We start from the raw sequence: 10,114 nt of genomic DNA, 5'->3' as shown, positions 1-10,114 counted from the left end.
CGCGGCCTGGCGGGCCCGGGGCAGGGCCGCCGCCGGCGGAGGGCGAGCGCGCTGCTGGCGCCGGCTTTCCTGGGCCCAGGGCGGCGGGGGCGGGCAGGGCTGGGCAGTGTTCACCCAGCGAAGGCCCTAACGCTTCGCTGTGCGGCTTTAGAGGAGTTTGTTGCGGTCAGGGAGGGCCTGTGGCAGGGCGGCACAGCGGGCGGGGGCCGGGGTGACCCACCACAGGCCGGGCCTCAAGAGCTCGGGGTGCAAAATGTCGAGTCCCCAGAAAATGCTCCTCGGGGGCCACCAGCCACTGCGGCCTTCCCAAGGGGCCCACATGGCTGCGGTGCCACGGTCTGGAGGGGCCACAGAGAGTCCCCCTGCCCGACACCAGCCGCTGTGTGCCTGTGGTGCTCCTCTGCGAGACGGCATTGCCATGCTGCATGAGTCCCTCCTCGAAAGCCCTTGGCAACCACAGCCGTGCCATCTCCCCAGCCCCAGCATCCCACCCTGGGTGTTAGAGCTGTCCTGATCCCAACCCTCCTCCCACGCAGGTGCTGTTCATCCCAGCTCAGGGACAGCGGCTGTGGTTGAGGGGAACAACACTCTTCCACCCAGGAGCACACAAAAGGGGCAAAAATATCCTTTGGCCATCCCCTGGGGGGCTGTGGGACAGAGGGGACAGAGAACAGCAGAGAGGACTGCCCTCCATGCTGACACCAGCGGCTCAGCAGGGTCATGTTCAGGGTCAGACATTTTCCCTGCCAGCCGATTATCTGAAGCAGATCTGAGCAAGCCAGTGCTGAGGTCCCATCCCTGCAGCAGCTCAGGGAATGGCTCCCCGGCAGACACAGGCTTGGGTTTGCAGCATTCCCTTCTCTGGGATAGGCATGGGGACCATGGCCACCCTTTTCCTCTCCCTCAGGACCCGGAGTTTGGGCTGGCCAGGCTGTGGCTGTGCACGGAGCACACCCCGAATGCCAGGCATTAAAGGATTTGTAATGTCTGTGGGTCAGTGGGGTGCAAGTAAAGCCCTGCCGTAGATCCACACCGCCCTCCTCCAGCCCCATCGGCCACGAATGCACACGTCTGGTGGCTGTTTCTTCCTCTACTCCAGCAAAATAATTGGCACATTGAAGAGAGGAGCAGTGGCTCGCAGCTGGCACAGATCAGCCGTGGCTCGCTGGCCCCAGGCGCTTCACTTTGAATTGACTCTTGCTGTTGTCTCTTTCTTCCCCCCTTCCTTCCCAGAGCTGCACAAAGAGAGCTGGCAGGGCCGGCCGCCGGCCTGGCAGGCACCGCTCACCTTGCCAAGCAGAGCCCCCTCCATGCCCCCTGCATGCCGCCCCCCCAGCTGCTTCGCCCCCTGTCACCATTGTGTTTGCTCGCCTTTGAAATTGGCAGGAGACATCAGCTACGCGCAGATGATGAAAAGAGAGGGAGAAGCACCTGCTGGTGTTCTGGGCTTGGGTTGGGAGCAGTGCTGTGCTGAATACATACACCCTTATTTGGGTGTTCAGGGACAGACGAGTTGGAGAGGGGCTTTTATTCTGCTCCTGAAATATTCAGCCAGACCACAGAGCAGGGGGTTGCAGAGAAACCACCCCCACACACCCCTATTATTTTTAAGCGCATCATGTGCTGAATACTTAAGTTTCTTTCACCTTGCAGTGGGAACTCTGTTAGGAAGGGCTGAATGTGCTAACCAACAGCAGTCTTCTCACCCCATTACACTGGTGACAATGTCTTGTCACCTGCATACATCACATCTCTAGAAAGCATTTTGGGACCCCAACAATTCCAACCTGTAAGACATATTTTAATGTCTAGGAGGAGACAGGAGGTCTCTAACATCAAGTGAGAAGCGAAGGGACATTTGTCCAGGACGAGGGAGCGAACAGAGTGAGGTTAAACTACTCATGCCAGAAGGTCGTTGGCAGTTTGCTGCTTTCCAAGGCATAGATCCAAATGGGTGACCAAAACCAGGCTTCTCTTGCACTTGCTGTGACTTTTTCATGGGATATATAGAAGGGGAGGGAGATGGGCCTTGCATGTGTGGCCTGAAGCAGCAGTGGTTATGAGCCCTGTACGCTCCACACCAGCCTAGGGCTGCCCACGCACAGAGAGTTGGTAACGCCACGAGGTGCAGCCCGGTGTTTGCGCCCATAGCAGTGGGTCTGACAGCAGCACTGACGCGTTCGCCTACCATTGCACCTGAGCTAATAAGCCCTGGGTTTGTTAGCTTGGGCACAGCACTGCACTGACATCAGGGGACCTGCGCTGGCTCCCAGCCCACCAGCCAGGACACCTCTGGGCTGTTTCCCCTGGTTCTGGGACTGGGTAGGCACAGACAACTGGAGTGCCAGGGCAGCTACATCATTCAAAGTCTCCCTTTCTCACTTTTTACAGCACTTACCACAGCTGAAGGCCCAATAGTTCCTCAGCTTTTGCTCCTGGATACCAGAGGGGATGGCCAGGAATGGGTAAGCTAAGGGAGGGCATGGCAGCAGCTATAAATGGCTTTTTCACTGTGACCACTACAATGCCCTGCCTACTCACTCTTCCTTTTGTCCATTTTCAGCCTTCAGACTTGCAGAGCATCTTGTACCTGAATCCACCTTATGGCTCCACACAGGGACTACGAGGAGGTTTTGGGGAAGCCACCACCGCCTCTCAGTTCTGTAGTCAGCAGAGTTCTCCTGGGTTCAGTTGCTGAATTCTAGGATTGGAGTCACCTCATCCAAAAGGAGGTGGGTATATAAAGTCAGGTGAATTGTACCCAAAAGGGCTTTCCCTCTCCCCACTGCCTATAAGGGGCTCGCCCACTCCCATACGCTGGGGTCTATGGCTCCGCTGTAGAGTGAGGAGAGAGGAATCCCACTAATCCCACTGTGGGAGTGGGGTTCTCCCCCCAGTGGGGACTGGAGGTGCTTAAGTTTTCCTGGTAACCCAGGGCTCTTGGCTGGAGGTCTGCCCTGAGCCCTTGCCTTTGCAGCAGGAGTTCTCACCTTCTCACCTAGAGCTGTGCAGGAGCTCAGGCTCCTCCTCCCCTCCCTGAGGGACTCCAAGGCACAGGGGTCTCCACTAATGATGTCTGTGCAAGGCACACCAGCCCTGGCTGCCGCCAGGCTGGCAGAGACAGCTCGCCTTTAACCCCTAACGCTGTAGTTAGAGCTGTTGGGAAATTTAGATTTGACATCTGGCCTGAGGGGCTGGAGGTCATCTTCCTGCCCATGCGATGTCAGCCTGCTGGGGCAGGGAGGGAGCAGAGGGGACCGGTCTCATGCAGGGGGGGCTCACACAGGTGATGACTGTGTGTCATTAAGGCTGTTAAGGGCCTGGGGGACACACCACGTAAGCTGCTCCAAGGAGCTGGCCCTGCTTGCCCTAGTGCCAGGCAGCCAGGTACCGGGAATGAGCCACGGGTTGAGTCCAACTTTGTAAATATTAGTTTGCAGGACCATTTGCAGTCCAGTGAAATGTAAGCTGTTTTCTACTAAAGAGCCATTTTTTCTAAAAGCTGAAGGCAGTGAAATTAGGACCGCTCGCTTTGCGTCAGCAGATGTGATACCTCAGTCGCCAAGCGAGAAAAAGCCGCAGGGAAGTGAGAGGTGCAATGATGAAAGGCCATGAGCAGCTGCTGAAAGCGTTCATGAACCAGGAGTAACTTTACACAAAGAACTAAACCAAAAACAAAGCCCAGTTTGATTAAATGGCTGGACTCAGGAAAGCAGGTCACCTCCTGGAAAGCAGCTTATGTAGGTGTGAGGCGATTCTGGCTATTTATGAAGATGGAAAATATGCAACAGCCTGCTGGCTAAAGCACAGGCCACCCCGCTCCCAAGCAAGGCCAGAGACTTCCAGTGGCCCTTGTCATCACCCCTTCAGTCCCTGTGCTGTCAAGGAGTACTAATGTCTCTCTGCCTGGTCTCTGGTTCCAAACCCAGAACACACACACATGCACACACGGGTAGGCAAACAATTCCAAAATTGCTGAAATTCATTCACCTACACAAAAGCAATTTCAGAGGTGAAATGCAAAGGTGGTGAACTTTCCTGCTCTCAGTCAAATCGCACCCAGAGCTCCATTCTTTAGGTAGCACGATGGCCAAAAAGCACTGATGGAAACTACAAGCATTTGGCATCTGAAAACCAGGACACGTTCAATTTTCTGTCTGACCTCAGATCACTGCTTGGAAATAATACCTGACGATCTCCCCTGAGGACCCAGGAGTAACTTGCAGGTCATTGTAGGAGCTGGAAAACTTCAGGTCCCTGTGACCACACGGGTCAGCTGGTGGCCAGTACCAACCCTGCCCGTGTAAGCAGGTAGGCTGGAAAAAGAAAGGCCATTCACTAAGTCTGTCACTGTGACTTGCGGGAGGTGGGATCTTGTGGCCTGGGTGATTTCTTTGCAAAAATGGCTGGCAGAGAGCCTGGATACACATCCTGGCTCCCCTCTGCTTTCTCTGTAATTTGGCCCAAACGGTCTGAAGCAAATGAGGGAGGATGCAGCAGCAATTTGAGGGAAGCAGGAGAGGTTAGAAATATGAGCAGGAAATAACCAAATTAGACTGCGCTTGGGAAAATTGAAGCTAATACATTTGGGGGAAATAATCTGAAATGCTGCTAGTCAATGGTACAGAGGAACCCGGAAAGCAGGCACATCAGCGAGCAGCCGCTGCTGCAAGGTGGGACAGGAGAAGCCCGTGTGATTTGGGGCTGCCCACCGAGGTACCGCATCGCAGAGTGAGGAGGTGCTGGGGCTGCAGGAGGGCTCCACACCTGGGCTGTGCACCTCCGGCCCCGGGTGATGCAGACAGGCTGGAGGGCTTTCCAAGAGCACCGCCGCAGAGGAGAGGTGGGAGGGAACGGCTGGATGAGGAAAGGCTGAAAGAATTCGGCATAAACAAGTTTTCCAAATGATGACTAAAGGAGGAGGATATGATAGCCCTCTGCAAGTATTCGAAGGCTATAAACACCAAGGGTGGCTCATTTGGGATAAGATTAGATGTAATGGGATGAATTTACAGAAAGGAGAAAATGTGTTTTATGCATGGACACAGGTACGAAGTAACAGAAGTTGGTGGAGTTTCCCAAAGCAGAGGTGGAAGTCCCCCCTTGGTGTATGCAAAACTGCTCTGGATATGAAAAATAACTGCTCTGGATATGAAAAATAAACAAGGCCATGAGCAGTCCAGCACAGGAGAAGTAGATGAGGTAGCTCCTCTACTTTCAGGTCTTTTACTGAGAGGCTTGCTTTTCTGTAGAAAAGAAAAACATATTCATTGCCTTGCTTAAAATTCCCACCTGAAGCAAGCTGAGTACAAAAGTAGGTGACAAGAATCTTCTCCCAGGTTAGTGAAGGACATTGCTCATCATAACCTGGAACTTTCCCTGCTTGTACAATGAAGGAGGTGCGATGTCCTGCTTTATGTGGGTTTTGCTGAGGATGGCCAAGAGGACATAAAAAGGGACAGCTAGCTGCAGCCAGCTATCACCTGCATCACTGGCAGCACACCAGAAGTGGTGAGGTGATTTCATCACACACTGCATTCTTCCTGGAAATGAAATTCAAATTAAGTCAGGGTGATAGTGACAAAATGTTTCTCCTGTCCCGTGACAGTTGATTACGCTCTGAGAAATGAAGTGAATAGGCTTTGTGCATTTTCAGAAAGAACTTCCATGCTGGTGTCAGTGACATAAAAATTGAGCTTGCAGTCTTGTTCCTGGTCTCAACAGAGAGCAAGGTCTGGTTGGACCCCTTTCCATTCATGCGGGGAAAGAGATCCTCATAGTGAAGCTTTTCCCATTTTAGAGACAATTTTAGAGAGGCAGCAGGCACATACACTGCTCTATTGAGAGGTCTATCCTACATGGCTGTCAGCCTACCTTGCACTGTGTTGTCAGATGATGATGTCCTAGCACTGTGGGCCCCAACAGTGGCAGGTCAGCTCTGGCCATCACAGTGAACAAAAAGAGAAATAAAGAAAAGTAAAAAAAAAAATTAGTTTCAGAGACATTAGAGAGACTTGATTCATCTTACAAATGGTGAGGTGGCTCATGAAAGGGGCATAGATCCTTTCATCTCCCACTTGAATGGACACAGAAGTTGTAGTCACACCTCCTGCCTTTCAACACCTCCCTTGGATGTCTTAGGTCAACCTTTGGGTGTCATTTGTGGTTGCATGACCACACAGGCAACTCAGGTGCTCAACTTCAGGTGCCCTGAGCTGTACTGCAGCGTGACGCTCTAACAAATAGAGGACAAACATCCACTGTCTTTATTTATTTTCCACATAAAGCCAATGGCCAGGCACTCTGTGATTTAAGTGGAACAAATCTTTTGTTAGGAAAAAAAAAGTTGTGAGACAATTAAACAAATCTAGAAATAAATTTTCCATACAAGACAAGTGTTTGTTGGCCAGGTACCCAGTGGCCAAATTGTAATTAGTTCCTGGGATTGCAGCTACAATCAAACCAGGGAAGGGGCGCTCCTGTTCCACCGCTAATTTTTCTTCACAGTAGAAGTGAGACAAAATTTTCTACCTCATGTTTTATTCAGACCCTTTGCAAGCTCTGGCCTTTTGAAGGAAAGATTCAAGACTTGGATCCAATCCTATCACCTGCTGATGGCTCTCTCTGCTCCAGTCGGTGTAAAGCTAGGCAAAAAAGAGGGGTTTTTTTTATCTCAGCCTCTCTCTTCCTCTCCCACTCTCCTAAGTCTGTGTAATCTATAGAGGCCAGGGTATTCAGTGCTGCTCAGATCCTGTAGCGTGGCTCATTAAAATGTCAGACTCACCACTGCAGACCCAGGGCGCCCATTCCCATTGACATCAACCAACAATGAAGTTGGTGGGAGCTGGGGAAGTAGAAAAAGCCCACGACTTTATTTATGATGAGATTAGTGATCAGACTAGCTTTAAATTACGTTAAACTCCTCTCGTGTCATTAAGCAGAGTTTTCAGGCTGTCCGGTCCAGCGCAAACACACAATTTCAATAAGTTTTCCTTTCTTGTGTGACTCAGGAGAGAAACGTGTGTCTGACACTCACCCGTGCTCTGCTGACGGGCTGTGCCAAGGCTTTCATGTCACTGGTGATGGGCAGTACATGAGGAAAATGGATTTTTGCTGCTGTGTTTCCAGCTTTTATAATGCATTGCACAAACGGTTTAATAAATACAGAGTAAAGTGAAAAATAAATCATTCTGAGAGAAGCCTGAGGTGCTCTGAAAGCTGAGCACAAAGCTGTCACTCTGCTTCTCCAGGACAAAACCCTTCCGTCCCTTATTTTCAGACTACAGAATTGAGTTAGCAGCTACCACAGACTCAGTTGTTCTTTATCTAGTTGAAACGCAGATCTTTTTCTTGCAAACCTTATCCAACATATTTCTTGGTGGGAAAACAAGACTGCTCACGGACATAATGCAGAACCTGAAAATAAGCATTGACCAGAGCTAAAATTTCAGTTTGGAAAACTGAACTATTGCTGTCTGTCACCTTCCTCACATTTAAAAAGATCTCTCTGCTTTCACATTCAGACAAATACATGCCTTTCCTATAGATGGGACTTTCATATCCCCAAATATGTCTAATAATGTTTCCAGTTTAACTCTGGAAATTATTTTAATGAGCACTGTCTCCCTTCTAATAAACCAATACAGTGGAACCTCATTAAATCTAATCGAAAGGTTTCTCATGTAATAAATCATCGTAATATTTTATCGTGTATGAAAGTGTAGGTGATTCTCACCACTGTTAAACATCCCATACATGAACTACTCTTCCAGGATACTACTGAGGAATAATTTTTTCCATGGGTTTTCTCCAAAGGAAAGCAAAGAGTTAATGCTTCTGCTTCAGTTCCCATTTTCTGCTGCACCAGACGTTTCTCAGGGAGCAGAGGGGACCTGGCAGTGGCTGTGGCTCAGTCTGGGTGCACATGTCCCCGAGGTTCGGTCCCGGTGCGAGGTGGCAATGGGCAGCTCTGCTGCTCCAGCACGGGCACAGCACCCGCTCCTCGGGGAATTTTCAAGCAAATGCTAAAAGGGGCCAGTGCCTGTATGGCACAAGGCATTTAATTAGCATGTTAAATACTCACACCTACGTGTCAAAACAGTGCCAGCTGAGCAGGAAAGCAGCGTAACTCACAGGTTGAAGGAAACAATCATATTTGCAAACTCTTTTTTTTCCCTAGGTCGATTGTTGATTTGAATAGTAAAGGGGAATCTGTTTTTTTGGAAGAAGAACATACATTGAAGTCCCTTATTAAATCAGCTGGCTGAACTGCAACTGCTGAAGGCGATGGTGAGAACTTGCCAGCTTCTTTTGAAAAGCATCCTCTTGTTCTAGGCATGCTTTAGGATCTGCAAGTTTATTGCAGATACTGAACTCTCCCCCAGAGGGTAGGGGCACACACTTTGGCATACATCATTACACATTTCTGGGACACTGAAAGGCAGCCAGAACAAGTTATCTTGCTCCACCTGGAACCAAGTGAAAAGGAGATTTCTTTCTCTTTGATTCCACGGTGTCTCAGCCAGATGAACTTGGACACTCAACCTGCCAAATTCACATGGTTTAAGTAAGTTCAGATTAAACCTATGGGACCTTACTGTGCTTTCCAGGGCTTTCACCTTGCATTCTTCCTCTAGCAATCCCTTCCAGGTCCACCAGCCCAAGGGCCTGACACAAAAGATCCTAAGGAATATGCCTCAGTCCCAGTCCTTTAGCTGTCACCTGGCATGAAGCTGGCTCAGCACACACACATACTCATTTCTCATGTTTGGGCCATTTTCACCGGAGGGCCAAGCAGCAGCGTCCTGTGCAGGCAGCAGAGGGCAAGCAGGTATCTCACCCGGCGTTGGTTACAGGCATGGTCCCACTGCAGCATCTGTTGCCCTGCAAACATTTGCGCCTGGGACATAAAGTGCTCACACTTAAAAAAAACACACAAAAAAACCCCACAAACAAAAAAAACCCAAACCCATGAACCCCCCCACCAAGTTCTATTTTGGAGATACTCTGTGTCCCTTCAAGTGTAAGGAGTAGCATAAATGTTTGAACCACAGGTCTAGGAATTGTGAAGTGCCGCTCTCTGGGTTAGATCATCACTGGTTAGGAGCACCAGGAGCGCAGCCTCGCTGGTAGGTGCTCTGGAGCCCCATGGGGAGGAAATTAATACTCCTTTGGACACTAAGTCCTGCCACGCTCCCTTCCCCATTATTGTGGAGAGACGACCAAAAGAAATGCTGCTGTCAGTGGAGAAGAAGGACCTGTAGTGACAGGACAAGGGGCAATGGTTTTAAATGGAAAAAGGCTAGGTTTAGACTGGACGTAAGGATCAAATTTTTTATGATGGGTGTGGTGAGACACTGGAATGGGTTGCCCAGAGAAGCTGTGGCTGCCCCATCCCTGGAGGCGTTCAAGGCCAGGCTGGATGGGACTTTGACCAACCTTATCTAGTGGGAGGTGTCTCTGCCCATGGCAGGGGGGTTGGAACTCGATGATCTTCAAGGTCCCCTCCCAACCCAAACCATGCTATGATTCTAAGAGCCATCTGCAGCAGAGTGCCAGCGAGGAGGGAGGTGAGAGAGCTGGGCACACTGCAGGATCAGGCCGGGCTTAGAGACAAGACCCTGAAAAGCAGCCTTGACCAGGCATGTTTTGGTCATTGAGTACTGGTCATTTGGACTCAATACACTCTAAAAACATATTAGATGACAAGGTTCTGGCTGCTGGGAGCTGATGAAAATGAGAAGGCACCTGGGGAAATCTGGGAGCAGCAAGAAAACAGGAGGTTGGAGACAAAACTGCAATTTTTAAATCCCTTTCTTCTCTAGAATTTCACAGTCTACTAGGTTTGGCCTAAGCTGACTTGAAAGATCTGGTGTGTTTCCTGTTACACGTGAAAAATGACATACACACCAGTAACATCAATATTATTATAATATTTTAAAATTGGACTTCACACGTAATTTTTACTAAAAATATGTATTTTGAGATTTATAGTTCATCTTAGCCTGGCTTTCCTCATTGAGCGTGACCGGAGTTTCGGGAAGAGTGATGTGATGTGATACTGCGTCTCCCAGGCAATGCCCATCACTGCCCAGAGCTGAGTCAGTAGTGCCAA

The 10,114-nt window shown here is 50.0% G+C and overlaps 1 long non-coding RNA gene across 1 annotated transcript; it reads right to left on the bottom strand.

Moving 5' to 3' along the window:
- Positions 1-5,078: 5,078 nt before the first annotated feature.
- Positions 5,079-6,644, bottom strand: LOC106889691. The gene is made up of 3 exons (XR_001412382.1): positions 6,532-6,644; positions 5,875-5,938; positions 5,079-5,246 (listed from the first exon to the last, which is right to left on the bottom strand). It is a non-coding gene; the product is annotated as an uncharacterized LOC106889691 (long non-coding RNA).
- Positions 6,645-10,114: the final 3,470 nt, after the last annotated feature.

The sequence above is a fragment of the Calidris pugnax genome, unplaced genomic scaffold (genome assembly GCF_001431845.1).
Source record: "Calidris pugnax isolate Ruff unplaced genomic scaffold, ASM143184v1 scaffold54, whole genome shotgun sequence".
NCBI lineage: Eukaryota > Metazoa > Chordata > Aves > Charadriiformes > Scolopacidae > Calidris > Calidris pugnax.
Note: the sequence above shows the minus strand (reverse complement) of the source record. Positions and strands in the feature narration are given on the sequence as shown.